Here is a 20649-nt window from a genome sequence, read left to right on the forward strand (position 1 = left end):
TTCTCAGAAATATTCTGGAAATTCAATGAGATGTTGAAAATGAAAGCGTAGCCTACAAGATAATGGAGATGAAGGGATTAAACAGTGATGATGATGCTGGGCCTATGCGGCTTTCAGGGGACGTTTAATGGTGTTACACAGGAAGTGTCATGAACACTTTGCAATGCAGGATCCATTTTTAGCCCTACTTCCAAACAGGAAGTGACTTTTCCAACCCCAAAGAGATTTAAAATGAAAAAGAACACAAATGAGAAGTGGAAGAATGATGCAAGGAGAAGAGAGGAGGGGAGAGCATAAAAGAAAAGACTTAGGAGAAGAGAGAATGAGAAAGAAGATGATGGATGAAGGAGTAAAGAGATTCCGGCCCTCTCATTCCCAGGAATGCATTCACTTACTCTTTTCAGCAGTGCCTTCTGGCTCGGTGAGTGAACTGCTCTTCTCTAAGTGTTTAGAGGATCCAACATTTTCTTGAGATCATTTCTCTCCTACAAGTGATTTTCTTAACAATACAGCAGATTTCCAGCACACATACTGTCCTTATCAGTTCTGTTCAAGGATGTCTTCTGTATTGTCCATTCACAAGAACATTCTAGAAAATGTCTTGGAGGATAATGGCTAATATTTGATCACTAACATTGACTATGGGACTCCTGGTAGAAAATTCTAAAAATATACTGGGAGGAGCACCAGGGTCACTGGTAGAAAATTCCAGAAGTATATTAGGAGAAGGGTGTTAAGCCTGAAACACCAACCATTTTCTCTATTACAAATTAGTTGTGTTAATATTGGAAAGTGATGTGACCTCTTTGAATCTTAGCCTTCTAGTCTGTGAAATATGTTGTTATATAATATGCTATTCTCAGCTCTTTTCTGCCTTCAGGATTTTATCATTTTAACTGTGATGCACACCACGCAATTCCTTAGCCTGTGCAGAGAGCAGCATGGTACTATCCAGATAGAAAGGACAAGTGAAAACAAGAGGAAACAAGCAAGGCTGGGGGTGGATGGAAAGTAAGGGGGAAGAGTGTGGAGGGAAGCACAGGAGGATGGAGTTGACCAGTGTTCACGAGGGCGTCATGTTATCTAAACAGATGGGCATGCATATTACCAGTTAGGAGCCATTCTTATTGCATCCCACATGATGAGTGATGGTTGGTGCCCCAGCTGTGCAGGCAGCTGCCTGCCATGAGGCTGTGCACCCAGCTAACCGGGAAAGCTTTTCTGGAATTGATGAGCCATACTCAAGCAGCAGCCAGAGCTCTGAAGCTCCACATCAATCATGTCACCCCTCACACATTCCTCTTCCTTGATTTAGATAAATAAATGCAAAAGGGTCTAAACTTCACTGAGTCCTTTCCCCTCCGATTTGCACACGAACCACATTGCCTCTTGATAATACTACTTCTCTTTATATGAGATATGCATCTTCTGGCTGACATGTGGAGTGTCTAAAATGAGAAATTATAGTAAAAACTATCAATCCAAATCTCAGGGAATGATATTATTTTTTGAGTAAGAGAGGCATACCAGCAAACTAGAAATCCAGATGCCGTAGAATCTCAACACCAGAAGGCCCCCCGTAGATGTTCTATTTCAATCCCCATCATTTTACCAATAAGGACTGGTCGATCAAGGTCAAGCCATCTAGTAGGAGGACTGACATTTGAATCCAGGATGCTTGACTACTGATGCGGGGTTGGTGAGCCGAGGAGTTGAAAGAAAGATTTCTTAGACTCTCAAGATCTGGCAGTAGTGCTCTTTTATTTAGAGAATAGTGTGGAATAGCATGGGGACAGGACCCATGGGCAGTCAGAGCTTCTGCTGCCGCCGCTTCTGCTGCCCCCGCTGGCATGGGGACAGGACCCACGGGCAGTCAGAGCTCCTGCTGCTGCCACTTCTGCTGCCCCCGCTGGCATGGGGACAGGGCCCATGGGCAGGCAGAGCAGCTGCTGCTGCCCCCGCTGGCATGGGGACAGGACCCATGGGCAGGCAGAGCTGGTGCGTGGGGACAGGACCCACGGGCGGTCAGAGCTCCTGCTGCTGCCGCATGGGGACAGGACCCATGGGCAGTCAGAGCTACTGCTGCTGCTGCCCTGAGTTGAGGGTTAGGGCTAATTTTATAAGGCATGGGTACGTGACTTATTTTTACTGGAAAAAAGAAAAGATGATGTAAAAAGTCATTAAATGATTTCAGTGCAGATGGGGTCTGGTTATTGTGCGGTCATATAACTTTAGATACGAATCTGGCCATATAGATCGGCATGTAGGTGAGGATGCCCTGGGCTTCTCTCCCTGGGGCGGTCCTAATTCATACCATAAAAAAAGTCCACTGGGTAGTATAGTTTGGCATGTAGGCCAGGTCACCTTGGGCTTCTCTAGCTGGGGCAGCCTTAATCCACATCAACTACTACTACCTTAGTTCTGTTTCCAGCACTCTTATTAAAATACATCTGGATTTCTCTTTGAAGCCCAGCTCCACCAGTTGCAGAAAGTGACTTTGAGAAAGTCACCTAACCTATCTGAGCCTCAGACTTCCTCATTTGCAAAGGGGGATCATTACAGTTATATGAAAGCAGTGTGAGAGTTAGTATAAGGAACCACTTCATGTAATTCCTCGCACATAAGGCCTTCAGCAAATTGGGGAGGCAGAGGGAATTTGAGTGCTTTCCTGCCACATAACTATTATTAATATCTTAGCATATTCCCCTGCCAGTATTTTTCCCCTAGCATAATTTTACTCCCTTATAATCATAGTTTACAGGTACTGTTGCATGTTGGTTTCTTCACGGTACTGCACAATCTTCAGAATCCTCATTTAAATGGATTCATTGTATTACACTGAGTGGATTACACCCTACCTGGAAGCCCCATTACCCTATTGTTACAATGTTTCCTATTCTTTGCTTTTAGAAATTTTGCTGCAACAAACTTCTATATTCAACTTGGTTTTGTCTGCATTTTAGTTCCTTAGGCTAAATTCCCAGAAGGAACCATTTTGGTTTCTGGAATATAAAGAACTCTTTGAAATTATATTTCACTGTAAGAAATACTTAAGTCACCACAAAGTCATATACACAATTGGGTTTATCAGATTCAGAATTCTTTCTCCCCAAAAATATATTTATACTGAAAAAGAAATAAAATGCCAACCTCCTTTTTTTTTTGAGACAATGACAGAATATATTTGGATCAAAACTATTTTTAGAGGTATATTTAAGCACAAGGGAAGAATAGGACCTATATGGAATTTGATAAGTTTGTGTTAAAGGCGAGAATGATACAGACAAATGTAATACGGCTCAGAAAAGGAACAAAATGTCTGCAAATCGGATTTATAGGGAAAGATTTAAAAGTAATACATATGTATAGCTTGGTTCAAATACAAGTAAAGAAGGAAACTCAAACAGCCTCTAAGCTTGAGAGAAGTAAACAGCAGAATGGCAAGGAGACATTTACAATATTTTGCACTGTATCTATCTGCTTAACACAATTTTAAAAAGAAAGTTCTATAACACATTTCCCTCTGCTCCCTCCATCTCACTCCATTAATTTTAGACTTAATTATTCGGCATAAGTAAGAAAGGAGGAGGAGAGGGAGCCATCTTCCCACTCATAATGAATCATATTTACTCTTTTCCACTCTAATCCCTTCTTCTCCCACCAAACTATCAAAAACCATGGATCAGGTGAGAGAATAAGGCAGAGTTATCATTTAGCTGCAGAGTTCTGCAATCGAATAAATGCGAAATTGCTGCTTCCTCCTCTCTGATTCTCCTTATCTCCTCTGATGTGAGCTGTGGGACCAGTTGGCCCACCTCATACCCAGCAGAGGGAGGAAATGGGAATGTGCCCACCTTATGGAATGTGCCTTTTATATAACATGTGAAAAGCATATCAACACACATATTATCATTCTTCCATTTGAACCTTATATGCCATGGGTACACAGCATCTCACAACAACAGTCAGTGACAACTTTTAAAAAGCGAGATTCAAGAATGCCGTTCTCACTTGTATCATTAGAGAAAGATTATAAAATACCAATTCAACACATTCCCCCACAGAAAGTACACCCAGTAACACAATTAGTAAGCAAAAAATACTAAAGTAAAGAAATAGTGCAAGAGAAAAACTGTAACAAAATTTTTTTTAAAAATAACACAGACACAAATTTATTTATTTGAAAAGGGCCCTACTCAAATCTGTTTTACTATTTATGATGCGATTAAAGAAAATGAGAAATGAAGTATGACTCAGTACCCTAAGGCCATAATATTAAACTTTCTGTAACCCCAGAACGATTTCTCCACACAAAATCTTACTTAGAAACTCAATCTATAAAGCAGGTCAGAGAGGCAGGGTGGAAGCTGGAGTGTGAATTCTGGAATCCCACCAGCACTGGCCCTGAGTTAACTCCACAGAGGCCCCAGAAGGTGTGGGGAACACAGTCCTAACAGAAGCTAGAGGAGGGACGAGTTTTGGAGTGGGAGTGGTGGCAGAGGAAGAAAGAGAATACGAAAGAGCACTTAAAAGAGAAATGCAAATAGAAGAGTGAGTAAAGAGAAAGAGAACTCAGAGCTAAAAAAAAAAAAAAAGAACGAAAAAAGAAATATCAGTGTTTCTTAACGTCAACCCTCTCAATTCCCTGCACATAGCAGGTGCCATTTAAATTGTTCTGATTTTTAGGACGGAAAATGCTTTTACAGATCCATGAAAAATGGTCTTGGATGATGCCAAAAGTTATGATAGAGTTGGATCAGACACTTAACTTACAGCAAAAACAATGGCAGGATATAGCTACATCTCGTGAACATTTTGGTTCTCAACCTTAAAAAAAAAAAACTGAAATAAACATAATGCCCCTCCCAAACTCAAAGTTCAATGTAAGACCTACTAAACACACCCCAAGATACATTCAGGAACAAATGTTGAAAACATTAGCCCTGTATTATAAGAAGCACATAGAGCAACTGTCACCAAACTGAAGTGGGTTCCCTCCTGGGGAGTTAAATCAGACACTCCACCAGAATTAGTTGTCTCACAAAGTAAAGTATATTTGCGGCAAACAGGAGACCATGAGGAATCATTTCCAGAGTCATGGCACTACTGAACAAAGGGAAGCAGGGACCTTTATTTTGGATGGGGAATGAATATTCAAAAAGAGATGGGCATTCACTGGCACAGGCTCAATTGGAAAACATGCTTACACACACACTGCAGGTTATGGTAACAAGGCCTAAGCTCGTCCTGGAGAGATCTTAGCATTAAAAATAAGGCAAAGGTCATAGGCAAAGCTCTTGTGTTGAGACCTAGTCTGGTTCAGGGCTGGTGATTACATCTCCTTAACATAACAAAAGGAAAAAGAACAATTTGGAAAAACAGTTAAAATATCCAAATCCACCCCTGAGTTCCTTGGGATAACTAGCCAGTGAGACAACCAGTAATAACATGTGGCCCTGCATGCAGGGCCCTCCACAATCACCTCCCATAGTGTGGAGCTGTGAAGTCCCCTCCTACCTGCTCAGTTCCCTCACCCAAACATCTCTAAGTCAGCTACATGCAACTTTTCTGATCATTCCAGGGCTCTAAACCTCTATAAGCAATTCTCTTTGCCTACAATATATTTCCCACTCCTCTCTTTCACCCTTTCCATATAAAATCAAATATCCAATAGTTGCTCCATTCTCAGAGCTGATAGCACACTTTGTCCAACTTGTTCTCTACTCTAGGATATTGGATAATCATTTGAGGATATTTTTTTTTCTGTCATTAGACAGGAAATTCCACAAACATGGGAACTGTACTTTTTTCTTGGTACCAGCACAGTGTATGGCACATAGTGGTCATTAAAACTCTTGGTGAATAATAACAAACAACATGTATTGACTGTTCATTATGTGCCAGGCACTGAGCTTTAAGTACTTCATTGATCATCTCATTTAATCCTCACAGCATTCATTATCTCATTTTATCCTAACATTATCTTATTTTATCCTCACAACAAGCCAAAGATATTTCCTATTATTACTGCCATTTTACAGATGTGCAAACTGAGACAAAGAACAGTTAAACAACACGTACCTTTACCCCTTACATGAATTCAGCAACAGGTGATACCAGGACTCAAACCCAAGCAGTCTAACTCTAGAGTCTGAGCAACTAACGACTAAGCCAAATGAATAATGAGTGAGAAAGCAAATGAATGTAAGACTGGGCAAGGTTGGTGATTTTAAATATCCTTTCAACCCAAACATCCTAGCCTTATGTCAAAATTCCCCCTTCGAATCTTACAACACTTCTGCTCCTTCTCTTCCTGTCTAGCCACCCTTTTTATCAATGTGTCTTGCACAAATTTGAGGACTTAAGAAATTTCAAAATAGATAATGCCTCTTCCCAACTCAAGAGCTGGGATGTGTAACTCAATAGGTGATTCTGCATCTGTTTAGCCAATGGATGGGTGGATGGGCGGGTGGGTAGATGAATGGGTGGTTGGGTGGGTGGATGACTGATGGATAACTCAGAGCTCTACCACTAATAAGTCCCACCTCTGCCACTCCTCAATCTAAAAGGCCAGAAGTTGGGTGGCAGTAGCAAATGACAGAAAGCAAAGAACAAAGGGTGCTTTGATTGCCTGACCCAAATAGCAATACCTCTCTGACATTATTTTCATTCTGGCTATGATCTCAGTGGCCATTGTGAGTTCAAAACACAAAACTGTATATTCATGGGTGAGTCAGTGAGCTCATGACCTGATGTGAGTCACTCTACATTAAGTGGAATGCTAGTTCTGATCCTTTTCTTTTGGAAAGAGTTATGAAATTATTATGAAAGGCAAGATTTACTTGCGAAGATACCTATCCAGCAACTCTCTGAAGCCTGCCCAAACATTTGCAATCAACATAAACATAAGCTTCTTCTCTTCTGAGTCCAAAAAATAGAAAACAGAGAGAGTGTGAAGTATCAAAGGAAACAGCAATGGACATCATATGTCCTTTGGGCACGACATTCTTGCGTGGAGCTAAGAGCAATTTTGAAGTACTAATGCTCTTGGGTATCCTTATCAACAGCTTCCAATGGGTCTGTTTTTAAAAGAAAAGAAGCTGCACACAAAAAGTAATGATTGAACTTCTATTATTTGCTGGGCTCTGGGATGTTGAGGATATTGCAGTCAATGAGGCAAGCATAGATTTGGCTCTTATGGAGCTTATAGTCACATGACAAATCAGCTATGAAAAGTTAGCACTGTGAAAATCGCTCTAGTCAAGATATTCAGGGTGATATGAAGATGATATTAGATTATGTAACCAGAGATCCTACATAAAGGCCAGAGAAGTCCCCCACTGGCAAGTGGCCTTTAAGTTAAGATGGAAGAATAAATAGGTATTTGCTGGGCAGAGAATGGAAGAGAACAATACTCCAAAGAAAGGTTACAGTATGGGCAAAAGCTCTGAGGCCTGAATGAACATGCAATATTTAGGACTCTGAGAGAAGGTCAACCAGGGCAGAGCCTAGAGAGGGTAGAAGAGATGCAGGAAATGAGGAATCAGCAAGGGTTCATTACTTATCAACTGATCAATACAGATTTATTGAGCGCCTATAATGTGTAAAGTCTTGCGCTATATCTTGTTATAGAGTTAGAGGATTATGAAACAATATTTTAATTTAGTCTAGTTTTAGGTATTCTTACCCACCTCCTTGACCATGCTGAAACTGACCACCTACTAACTCAGTATATTGTGGACCTATCCATGAACATTATTCCCTTTCCAAAAGGCATTGATACCCTGGGATAAAAGGAGTCAACTATCTATAGGAATTAGTTTTCTCTGCACTGTCATGATTTTTACAGAAGTAGTATAATTTCATTAAAAAAAAAAAACCTGAGGCATGTCACCTCAGCATATGGTATTGTTATTAATTCCATATTGCCTCTTTTTACCCTCATAGTTAGGCTCTGGGTGATAAAAATAATGTCTTACTTTCAGAGTCCTTTATATAGTATTTTCATATATTTTCTTTCATTTGAACCAGAGAGTCAACCTGAGGAGGCATTAATACAGGTAGAGAATTTAATAAGGTGACATAATTTCCCCCAAGACCGTGTTAGTAAGTGGAGAAAACAAGATTAGAATCATGGCTTCTCTCAATCCCATACTCTTTCTTTTTATAAAGGTGTTTCTCAAAATGTGATCCACAAAACACTTGTTTACAACACAGATTCCAGTCTTACCTGAAAGGTATGGTCTCAAAATCTCTGGAGCTCTCTAAATAATTCTTTGGGCATCCTTAAAGTTTGAGGACACTATTATTCACCAAAATCCATAACAAGAATCTATTTTAAATAATTGTCAGAACATACTAAAATAAATACTATATTGTCCAAAATCCATAGTAGAATATTCATAACAGCATTATACATAATCACCAAAATCTGGAAATACTCAAATGCTCATCAAGAATAAGCAAATAGTGCTTTATTCACACAACGGAATAGTATTCAGCAATGAAATGAAAGATCCACAAGAATGTGCAATATTGATAAATCTAACCTACATCACATTGCAGAAAATAAATTAGACACAAAATAATGCATTCTGTATGATTCCAGGTTTATATGTAAAAACAGGCAAAACTAATCCACACTGTTGAAAGTTAGGATGGAGGTTACCCTGGGGGCTGTGGGACATGTGGGATGGGGTGATTGAAAGGGGCACAAGGAGATTCGGAGCATGCCAAGAATATTCTGTTTCTTCATCTGGGCGCTGCTCACATGGGTGTGTTTGGTTGGTAGAAATGTATGCATACTTAAGCAGAAATCCAAGCATACTTAAGCTACATCAATTTCCCGTGGTTTCTTATACTTCAATGAAAATAAGTTTAAAACATAATAAATGCCATTCCCAAGTTTTAAAGCAAAAATTAGAAATCAGTTTAACACAAAAACTAGGCTTGCCTCAAAAGGCTGACCACATGTATGGGTCAGCATCACTGCCCCAGAATGGGCCAGACATCCTTCACTTTCTAGTCCTGACGTAGCTGCCAGTGTTCTCTCTGGACAAGTTTCTCCCTCATCCTAGCAATAGATTGATTATACCTTAATTAGGTTTATTGGTTTTTCTGGCTATAAATGTAATAGCTGTTCATTGCAAAAAACAAAAATCAAAAAATACAGCCAAGCATAAAAGCAGAAACCCTATACTACCAGCTCTCTCTCCCCAAAATAACCACTATGTATGGTGTTAGTTTATTTTTTTTCTAACTCCTTTGTCCTGTGTATACAAATGCACTTTTGACACAATTTGGATGGTCTTACTGACCATTTTATATCCTGATTTTTTCACTCGATGTCATATTGTGAGTATTTTGTAAATCATCACAAATACTTAAGATTACGATTTGGAGAGGTCTTTATTTATCAACAAACGTTGAGAGTCTATTGAACTCTCCTAACATGTCAACCCCTGCACGATGTATCGTTATGGAGTTAAAGGCATATGAATCATACCCAGATCATACCCTCAAGAACTTTTAAGAAGATTGTGTGTAACCTTGGGTAAACTATCCCTGAATCTCTCAGAGTCTATTCCCTAAACTATAAAATGAGGGTGATAATACCATCTAATCAGGATGGTTGAGGGAATTAACTGAGACAATACATGTGAAATGCTTAGCACTTAGTAGGTCAATAGTAAATATTTGTTCGCTTAGTTAGGAAAAGCATGCATACGGAAAAATGACTAATACTGGGAAACAGAAACAGAATTGAACATTTACAAGGGCAAGAGTGTTCTGAAAAGAACAAACTTACTGTAGGCAGGAACCTTGCTGCTCCAAGTGTGGTCTATGGACCAGCAGTACCAGCATCACCTGGGTTCTTGTCAGAAACTCAGAACTTTAAACCCTGCCCCAGACCTGAGTCAGAATTGATATTTTAACAATATTCCTGGGTGATATGTATGCCAATTAAAGTTTTAGGAGCACTGAGCTAGACAGGTTCTTGGTGATGGGCAAAAATCAGATACCCAGGGAGAAGATGGGGTCAAGGGGCATTCCGTGGTTGGGGAGAGAGGGAAAAGGAGTTTCATAAGCCAAAATACTGAAATATTCTCAGCAGGTACCCGACTTAAAGCAAAGGGTTGTTTGGCGGTAAGTGTACGAACCAGCTCACTTCCAGCGTTGATCACGGTCAACAAGTACCGTTAGCACCTCATTTAAGCAAATTGCAGCACGGGAGCCTATAGCAGGGAAATCTCTTGCATCTATATTTGTCATGATGCTTACCTCTGCAAAGACAGAAAAATCTAACCCAAACTGCGTAAGCAAAACTGAAAATGAAACCAAAAAATAACTCACACTTTTCTGAAAATTGCAGGTTTTTTTCTGGCTTTATGCAAAGCTTGATTTAGGCCTCAAGCAATGTCATCAAGACGCAGTAACCCCATGCTGCCCTCTGCTCTTCTCCATCTTGGTTTAACTCTCAGGCTCCATGTAGTGTCAAGATGGCTGCCGGCAGCTTCAGACCACCAAAGCCACCAAGGTTCAAATTCACTTTAAAAAAAGAAATTTTCCTCCAGTAACTCCTGAATTCACTTTAATTAAACCAGTTCGCCCATCTTGAACTAATTACTGAGGCTAGAGAAGGGTGAAGTCACACTGATTGGCTGGGCCTGGGTCATGTTGCCCCACCTGGACGAATCACTGTAGCCATGGAGATTTAGCACTCTAATATGTCACGCTCCCAGATTCCACCTCTTCCATCAGGAGTGGAGCCCCACCTGAAAAATAAGAGCTGAAAGCAGGAGGGAAGAGTCCCCCAAAGGAAACCCTGGATGCTGTGATCAGCGAAAGAAGAAACGGACTCTGGGCAGGCGAAGACAGCAAATATATGCTAAAGTGGCAGTCAGATAACAGCTTTGACACCAACAATTACCTCAAGGCATTATATTTGGCATTCACAGATGGAGGAACGGAGGATGAACCATACATAGAGAGCAGTCACCCTCTGTGGAAATTGGATTTCGTCATTCCCAGCTGCTTAAAATCCATGAATGGTTCAGGTCAAGTTTAAACATGTCAGTGGGGCTTACAAGGTCTTTGAGGACTTAGCCTCTGTGGCTCTCCTCATTCTCCTCATTCCCGCTCTACAGTCTACAATACTAAGCTTCCTTTTCCTTGAAAGCACCTCACTCTCTCCTGCCTCTCTCTAGGCCTGTGCACATGCTGTTTCTCTGCCTGTCATACTTCTGCCAGCCATCACAACTCCTCTCAATCCCACATACACCCCTTTGCTGGGATAACTCTTACCCATCATTCAGGTCTCCTGCTCAAAGAAGCCTAAGCTTATGTCGGCCTCTGGTATCTTCTCCAATACTATCCAACACTTCTTCTTTAACAGTTCTGATCCCATTGTATAGAAAATAATTATCTCTTGCCACAATTATACCATAAGCTCAGTAAAGACCAGAATAATGTCCTCCTTCCTTTTCTACTCTCCCCACCCCCACCCCAGAGGAAAACAGAGCTCCAGGGAAAAGTATTAGGTTCTCAGAAAATATTCATAGGAGGATGGATGGAAAGATGAAAGTTAATGAAAAAAAAATAAATAGTACTACAGGGGCTGGCCCAGTGGCGTAGCAGTTAGGTTCCTATGCCTCACTTCAGTGGCCCAGGGTTTGCAGGTTCAGATCCCAGGCACAGACCTACGTACTGCTCATCAAGCCATGCTGTGGCAGGCATCCCACAAATAAAATAAAGGAAGATGGGCACAGATGTTATCTCAGGGCCAATCTTCCTCAGCAAAAGGTAGAGGATTGACAGCAGGTGTTAGCTCAGGGCTAATCTTCCTCCAAAAAAAAAAATATATATATATAGTACTATAAAAGCATACATTCAAATATTTTAGCCCAACTAACATATATACATATGTACGTGTACAATATTTATATATAAATTATATATTTCATACATTAGATATTTATTGAAGGTCTACTCAGTGCCTGGCATGGTTTAAGGAACTGGAGATACATCAGAGAAAACAGATAAAAACAGTGTGAAGACAGACGATAAACATCATAAATAAGTAAGGTGTCTAACACAGTAGAATGTAATAAGTTCTTTGGGAAAAATCCAGCAAGATAAGGGGATTGAGGAATGCTGGGTTGGTGAATGCAGTTTTTAACAGGGTGAGCTGAGTGGGCGTCATGGAGAAGGTAACATTTGAGCAAAGATATGAGGCAGGGGAGGGGTGAGCCCTTCAAATATCCAGGAAAGGAGCGCCCCAGACAGAGGACCCACCAGTGCCGGGGCCCTGATGTGAGAGCAGGCCTGGCCTGATACCTGCTCACCGAACTGACCTGGCTCACAATCATCTTATTACTAAGAAGATCAAAGGCTATTTTTTCCTAATTGCCAAAAGATCATTTTACCTATTTTTAACTATTTAATATGGAAATACCACAGATACGCTGGAACTTTTTATCATAGTAGACTGACTTCATAACTCAAAAGGTTTTTCCCATCAGCCCAAAACTTGAGAAAATAGAAAAGACAAAAACATTTTCAGCCAGTGGGTTATTGACTTAAAAATGTTCATTTGCATTAACTTCATGCATCCGAGAATTTAATGGGCATGTTTTAATTATTCGGAGAGGCAAATGCCTATTAAAATATGGGAAAATCATATAATGGCTATGATGAGTTTCTTTTTATTACTGCTTTAATAACTGCAAACTTTAACAGGTACCAACAATTATATTACTATTAATGCCCATTTTATTCATTAGAAGTTGAGAAACATCTAAGCAGCTAGCTTAAATATTTTTTTTTACCTTTGATAATGACAAGCTTTCTTATTTGCATTCTTCCCGTCAAGTTTGTGTGAATAGAATGATAAAGAAAAGAGTATAACAAATTTAATTACATAAGCCATGTTTCTAAGACTGATAGATACTGTACTAATGAGGACACATTTGGGTTCACTCCCAAACTTGCATAAGAGTTGGTTACAGAATAAGCCTTTTTCTTTATTCTAAACTTCCTGAAATGGTTCCAATGATTCTGAGCAAGAACATCTCTTGCAAAGATTGAAATAATATATCAAATAGCAACAATAACAGTAATAATACTTCACATTTATTGATACTTACTAAGTGCCAGGCACTATATGTTAATCTTCACAACATTCCTGATAAAGCCTGTACTGTTATTATTCCCACTGTACAGATGAATAAACCCCAGAGGTCACTCTCCAGGTAGCGGGAGCCATGTAGTATTGTGAAATCCCACTCTCCTGGCCACTATGATTTGGAGTTGGGGAAGTGCCTGGTCAAAGCAGGGCTGATCAGACTATCCCTCCTGAGAGAGAGGAGTTAATCAGTGACTGCGGTGGTTGAAACCTCCTGTAACCTAGAGACAGAGAAGCAGAGAAGGGCTCTGTGAGAACAGAACAAGGCAGAGATGGGAGAGAATGCAGAGATGAGAGAAAGAAATGCTCCTTTGATGATTCATACCTTTCTAACACCCATTTCCAGTCTCTCCTGAGGCCTGACCACCACTTCTGGGCTCAGGATCTGTTTATTGTATACAGAGCACCTGTTGTGGCTTAAACTGTCTGGGGAGGATTTCTTTTACTACCACTTAAGCATATTCATTAGTGTTGACTTGAATTCATCTGAGAATTTAATGGGAATTCCTTAATCATGAACCTTAATGTGTCCTACCAATCACCAACACTGAGAGCAGAGAAGTAAGGACCAGACTGGTCAGAGGCAATAACTTAAAAATGAGTATATTACCAGGAGCATTTTTTCATAGTATCTCTCACATCCAAATTATTACTCAGCATCATCTCTGTGCCCTTTTAAAATGGTATCAGCACAGCACTGTTAAGTAATAAATAACACCTTGAAATCTTATATTCAAGACACTATGCTGCTTAAATATCATCTCTAAAATCTAACCCAAGAAAAAGCATTCATTAACTTGCACTCACACACATGAATATTTTTATTTGCCATGCACAGCCAATCTCTGTTAGTTTTACTCTTATTGCACACTGTTGTTTTCCTCTGTAGCACTTATCACAACTATAATAAAATAATTGTGTACAATTCATTTGTTTCTCATCTGTCTGCCCTGCTAGACTCTTAATTCCATGTAGACAAACTAAGTACGTCTAGAGCAATAGCTGGCATAGAGTGGAATCTCTGGAAATTTTTAATCAATTAATGATTCCTCTTTCTCTCCTTGTCCTTATTTACAGGAGCTCAGAGAGGCTAAGAAACTTCCAAGGCCATATAGCTAGTCCCTGGCAAAGTGATGTCAAGACTCAGATCTTGCTGGCTCTTAAGTGCATCCTACTTCCACTATGCTTTCACCATCCCACCAGAAATGTCAATGTGTCTTCTTTAATTACATGAAATCCCACTTTTCAATGGCTATCATATTTTAGTAGCCATTTAGGGATGTTGAACTTAACATATATTTTTGGCAATAAAAGGAGCAATATAAAATATTCACATTTTCTCACCTCTAAAATAAAATTCCATTATGTTATCACCTAAAGATACAGAGCAAGAATTAGAAATGGCACAAACCACCTTTATTGTACAGGTTATCTTGAAGCATCTTTTTAAATTCTCTTTTAATGTAAGAATAGTTAAGTAGATATGAAAACTAGTTTCTGCATATGCCTCAAAGCAAGGCTAACAGGTAGAAATGAATAGGAGTATTTTCCTTCAAATCCCACTCTGCTAGACACTCCACCTTCCCCCCTAACTTATGTTAGGTTGGGTTTAGAGTCTGATGTGTTACATAAGAGAAATCAGGAAAATGACAAAGACTAGGAGGGAGTTAATGGTAGAAAGAAAAGAAATGGAGAACAGAGTTTTTTTTTAAAAAGGAAAGCATCCTAAAAGATGTTGCCTGATATGCCACTGTCCAAAGACCAGCAACCTACAGAATAGATAGAAATATGGTTTGGGCCAGTACCTTCTTTTTTAAAAATCAAATATATACCTAATATTTACACATAAGTGATATGACATAAAATTTTGGATTTCTTACTTTCTTTGAAAAATTCTGAGTCATCTTTAGATGAGACTCCTACTCTCCAATTTGCCCTATTCCCTACCACCCACTCCTTATTTTTCCAGACTTCACTCATTTATAAAATCAGCTGGACTATATATAATTTGATTTTGGCACCCTCCAGTCTGAATTCACAACTCTCTTCCCATATTCTCAAAACTCCAGCCATGCTGGCCTCCTTTCAGTTCAATGAACTCATTGAGATTCTTCAAATCTGTCTCAGTCAATGTTTTGTAAGAAAACAGAAGCCAGTCTAAATATTTTAAGCAGAAAAGTATTTAATACTGGGAATTACAAACATAAACTTTTAAAGGACTAGGGAGCAAAGGTTGGGGAAATTGCTGCCAGCATTTAAGAAATTAGGAAGTGGAAGGATCACAAGAAACCACCACTCCTGGTATCCACTACCTTCAATACGGAAGGGGTGATTCTCAGAAAAACACTTGGAATCTGCTAGCAAATCTCTAATCTATAGTCTATCCACACTTATGCCCCGTGCACCATAACTGCCAGAGAACAATGGCTTCTCCTTCTCTTCTATTTGTCAAATCCCACACAGTATCTCTCATTGTTGAAATCTAAACAGAAATCCTGCTGGCAAGGAAGTCAAGGAAAAGAAATTTTCAGGCTTTCAGTCTTTGCTCTACAAGAGAACACCAAGAAGACCTGGGACAAAGCTGAGAATCAAAAAAGAATTTCTAGCACTCTATCACCAGGCCTTTGCAAATACTCTTGCTTTTTCCTGGAATGCACTCCCCACATGATACCTAAATTAGATTAACTTTTAAAAAGAGAACTTCTGGAATGGCTGAGGAAGGATCGCCAAAACAATGAGATAATAGCAATGAGGACACTGGGGAAAATTCTCAAAATCAACATTTTCTGAATTCTAGAAATTACTGAAACAATCCAAGGTAAATTTATTTGAAAGAAGTAGCTGAATCTCAGTTTTAAAAACTATGAACTTTTTGAAGCCAGCCTGGTGGTGTAGCAGTTAAGTTCATGCTCTCTGCTTTGACGACCTGGGGTTCATGGGTTTGGATCCCAGGCGCAGACCTAGCACCGCTTGTCGAGCCATGCTGTAGTGGCATCTCACACACAAAAAAAGTGAACTTTGAGGTGTCTTACTTTGGCCTATCTCCATGCCTCTCTATACAATTCCACTGTAGCATTGAAAACTAACAGCCTCACATCTGAGGTAACCATGAAAACCAGCAGCCTAGCAACCACCAGAGGAGACAAAATGGTCTGAAGCTTCCTTAAAAGCTCCATTTTCAGAGAACTGTCATTATTTCACCTATCTGGCACCTCCTTGTAAACCCTCATACACAGGGCTTATCTTTATTTAACCCAACTCAGAGCTTGCTCAGTGCAAACAGCCATGTTGCACTTTCTCTAGGGTAAAAAACAATCACTGGCAATTATTTAACATTCCATCTGCCTGATGTGGTAATAATAGTTGGGGAAAAAACAAGAAACTGACCAGAGAGTTTAAAAGGAAAAGCTGTGGAATGGTAGGTCCATCAGAGGCCTTGAAAAGCTCTGCTACAGTCCTGGGAATCTAAAAAGCCACACACGTGTGAAAGGCTGTGTCCCTGCTCAGGAAAAGAAGGCCTAATCTTTCTCTCTCTCTCTAATTATTAGCTAACCATTAAATTAGCCAAGCAGAGAAATCAATGGCCACACATGACAAAGAATACAGACTTCGCATAATTAATTATTTCAGGAAAACCACTAAAAAAACAAACAGTAAACTCTAGGGAGAAAAGGAATCTGATTTCCAGAGTTGTCACATTATTTAAAATATTCAGTTTTTTGTAAAATTTACAAGACATGCAAAGTAACAGGAAAGTATAGCCTATATACATAGGGGAAAAGACAGTCCATAGAAACTGCCTCTGAGATAGCCCAAATTTGGGCTTACAAGATAAAGACTTTAAATCAGCCATTTTAAGTGTTTTCAAAGAACTGAAGGAAAATATGAGAGAATGGTGTCTCATCATATAAAGAATAACAATAAAGAGATATAAACTTTTTTAAAGAACCAAAGAGAAATCCTAGAATTAAAAAGTGCAATAAGAGGGGCTCAACCTCTGATGTGAGCTGGCAGAATAAAGAATAAATAAAAGATAAAATAAAGCAATTGAGATTATCTACTCTGAAGAACAGAACAAAAAAAAAAAGAATGAAGAAAAATTAACAGAGCCTCAGACATCTATGGAACACAACCAAGTATAATAACCTACGTATAATGGGAGTACTAGAAAGAGAGGAGAGAGAGAAAGGAGCAGAAAGAAGATAATAGAAGAATATAAAAGAATAGATAGCAAATAAAAATAGAAGATAAAAATAATGTTAATAATTAATATTAATTGTTAATATTATTAACATTCTAATAGTAAATTATAACAAAAGAATAGAAAAAATAATTGCTGAAGTTTTCCCAAATTTGTAAAAAAAAAAAAAAAACACATTAATCTACATATCCCAGAAGCTTAAAAATACTCCAAGGAGGATAAACATAAAGAGATCCACACAGTGGAATAAACATTAAGAGATCCATATCTAGAAATATCATAATCAAACTATAGAAAGACAAAGAATGTTCAAAACAAGAGAGAAGCGACTCATCACATACGAGGAATCTTCAATATGATTAACAGCTGATTTCTCAACAGAAACCATGAAAGCCAAAGGATAGTGGGTTGATATATTCAAAATGCTAAAGGAAAGACTATCAACCAAGAATTCTATATTTAGCAAAACTATCTTTCAAAAACAAAGAAGAACAGGAGTGACATCAGCAAGATGGCCAAATAAGATGTCACTCATTTGTATCTCTCCATCAACAACAACATGTGCCATCTATCCACAAACAAAAGTGCTCTGTGGAAGCTCTTGGAACCGGCACCATATGCCAAGCGACCCAGGTGGAGTCTCACCCATCTGTGCATTAAGTAGTAAGCATAGAAACTTTGATCCTGTCTGTGGGCCCTGAAGTGGCTCATGAACTGGCTTCAGCCCCTTCAGCTACAGTTCAAGAGTACCCGGAGAACACCAACTGAGACAATCACCCACAGACAAGACAATCTCTGTTGAAGTCCAGGAGCTCAGTGGAGAAGTTACAACACACTTTTGGAGTAAAAAAAAACCAAGATTGAATGCCTTGGAGAGGGTAAGAAGAACAGTCTAACGTTACCCACATCACCTCTTCCCCCTTCAAGGAAGCACAACTCAGTGCCAAGAGAGCCCTTCTTAGCCTGTGATTTCTCCCTTGGGGGAAAGTAAGAACACGTGAGTGAGCACCCAGTTTCCCCAGCTGTTCAGGGGATTGCCAAAGAGTCCCATTTTTCTCTCACCACACCCAGAGCACTGAGTTGTGAGCTTCACAACTAGTGGGTAGTAAGCAGCGAGGAGAACAGAATTCAGGGCTCAGAAAATATCAAAGGGATGTGGATCCTACTAACTACATCACAGACTCCACTGGGAGGTTTGCCTACGAGCCACTGGGGCGACTCACTCACAGATTCCCCCAACTTGCCTACAGGCATCTCCTGTGCTCCATGTGCCTCACCAACACACACGCTCATAGCCAGCTCCCTGTGCATGATCCTGACAACAGCTAGAGCAAGCAATGGCAGACAACTAGTGAGCACATGTTGAAAGGCAGCCTGAATCTGCAGGCCAGGGAGAGACCACAAATTTCAGCATTTAGCACCACCCTTGGGAAAACAAAAGGGAGGCTGCCACTATTCAAATTGGTGCAATGCAGGATCTAGAAAAGGCATAGAAGTTTAAGAATTCTGCCACAAGAGAGAGCAAGAAGCATGGAGCTGGTGTACCCATGGAAGGTCTGAGAAAGCCTCATAATCCCAAGCAGGGCTCATAGAGGTATTTGTCTCACAAAGTGAGTCAGTAAAAACTGGAGGAGGTGACTGATACTTCAAATGCAAAGACAGCAATGCAAAGAACATGAAACAATTAGGGAAAGATGACACCAAAGGATCTCAAGAATCTTCCAGTAACTGACCCCAAAGACACAGAGGTCTGAAATTTACCCAATAAAGAATTCAAAAAGAGGAGTCTAAAAAAGAAACAGAAGCATAAAAAAGAACCAAACAGAAATTCTGGAACTGAAAAATATAAAAATGCAATATCAAGCATCAACAGCAGAATGGATCAATCAGAAGAAAGAATCTATGAAGTAAAGACAGAACATTTCAAATTATCTAGTAAGAGAACCAAGAAAAAAGAATGAAAAAGAGTGAAGAAAGCTTATGTACAATATGAGATACCATCAAGAGAAGCAATCTGTGAAATACTAGAGTACCAGAAAAAGAAAAGAAAGAAAAGGGAGCAGAAAGCTTATTTAAAGAAATAATGGCTGAGAACTTCCCAAATCTGGGGAGAGAGTTGGCCATCGAAGTTTATGAAGCTCATAGCTCCCCAAACAAATTCAACTCAAAAAGATCATATCCAAGACAGGTTATAATAAAACTGTCAAAACTCAAAAACAAAGAGAGAATCTTAAAAGCAGTAAGAAAAATGAAGTTTATCACTTACAAGGGAACTTCCATAAGGCTATAAGCATATTTCTCAGCAGAAACCACATAGGCCAGGAGAGAGTGGGATGATATATTCAGAGTGCTGAAAGAAAAAAACTGCCACCAAGAATACTTTATGTGGCAAAATTAACCTCCAGAAATGAAGGAGAGATAAAGATGTCCCCAGACAAAAGCTGAGGGAGTTCATTGCCACCTCACCTGACTCACAAGAAACGATGAAAGAAGTTCTTTAAGCTGAAATGAACCAAATTAGTAACATGAAAACATGTTAAAATATGTAACACACTGATAAAGTTAAGTATATAGTCAAATTCAGAATACCCTAATACTCTAATTTGTTATTGGATTAAACGCTTACCTCTAGTAAAATGGTTAAATACAAGTATTAAAAATAACTATATTACAGGGGGCCTTCCCAGTGGTGTAGTGGTTAAGTTCACATGCTCCACTTTGGTGGCCTGGGGTTTGCGGGTTCAGACCCCAGGTGCAGACCTACAAACCACTCATCAATCCATCCTGTGGCAGCATCCCACATACAAAATAGAGGAAGATTGTCACAGACATTAGCTCAGTGACAATCTTCTTCAAGCCAAAAGAGGAAGATTTGTTAGCTCATGGCAACAGATGTTAGCTCAAGGCCAATCTTCCCCACACTTACACAAAAATGATAACTATATTACAACTTTTAACTCAAGGATTAAAAACAACTACAGCTAAATTAATTTGCTAACAAATACACGATATAAAAAGAGGTAAATTGTGACCTCGAAATGTAAAATGGAGGAAGTAAAAGGGTAGACTTTTTATATGCAATCAAAGTTAACAGCATAAAATAGACAGTTATATCTATAAGACGTTTTTATGTAAGCCTCATGGTTACCACAAAGCAGAAACCTACAGTAGATATACAAAAGATAAAAAGAAGGAAATCAAAGCATACCACTACGGGAAATTATCAATAAACAAAGGAAGACAGCAAGAGAGGAAGAAAGGAATA

The 20649-nt window shown here is 39.4% G+C and overlaps 1 long non-coding RNA gene across 1 annotated transcript in view; it reads right to left on the reverse strand.

Moving 5' to 3' along the window:
* The window catches only part of LOC123279674 (uncharacterized), a 47088-nt gene extending 40907 nt beyond the window's left edge, over positions 1 to 6181 (reverse strand). The window contains exon 1 of the long non-coding RNA XR_011496514.1: positions 6082 to 6181. This is a non-coding gene — a long non-coding RNA (uncharacterized lncRNA). The remainder of the gene's footprint in view (positions 1 to 6081) is intronic.
* Positions 6182 to 20649: the final 14468 nt, after the last annotated feature.

This window comes from Equus asinus, chromosome 21 (assembly GCF_041296235.1).
Source record: "Equus asinus isolate D_3611 breed Donkey chromosome 21, EquAss-T2T_v2, whole genome shotgun sequence".
In the NCBI taxonomy this organism is placed as follows: domain Eukaryota; kingdom Metazoa; phylum Chordata; class Mammalia; order Perissodactyla; family Equidae; genus Equus; species Equus asinus.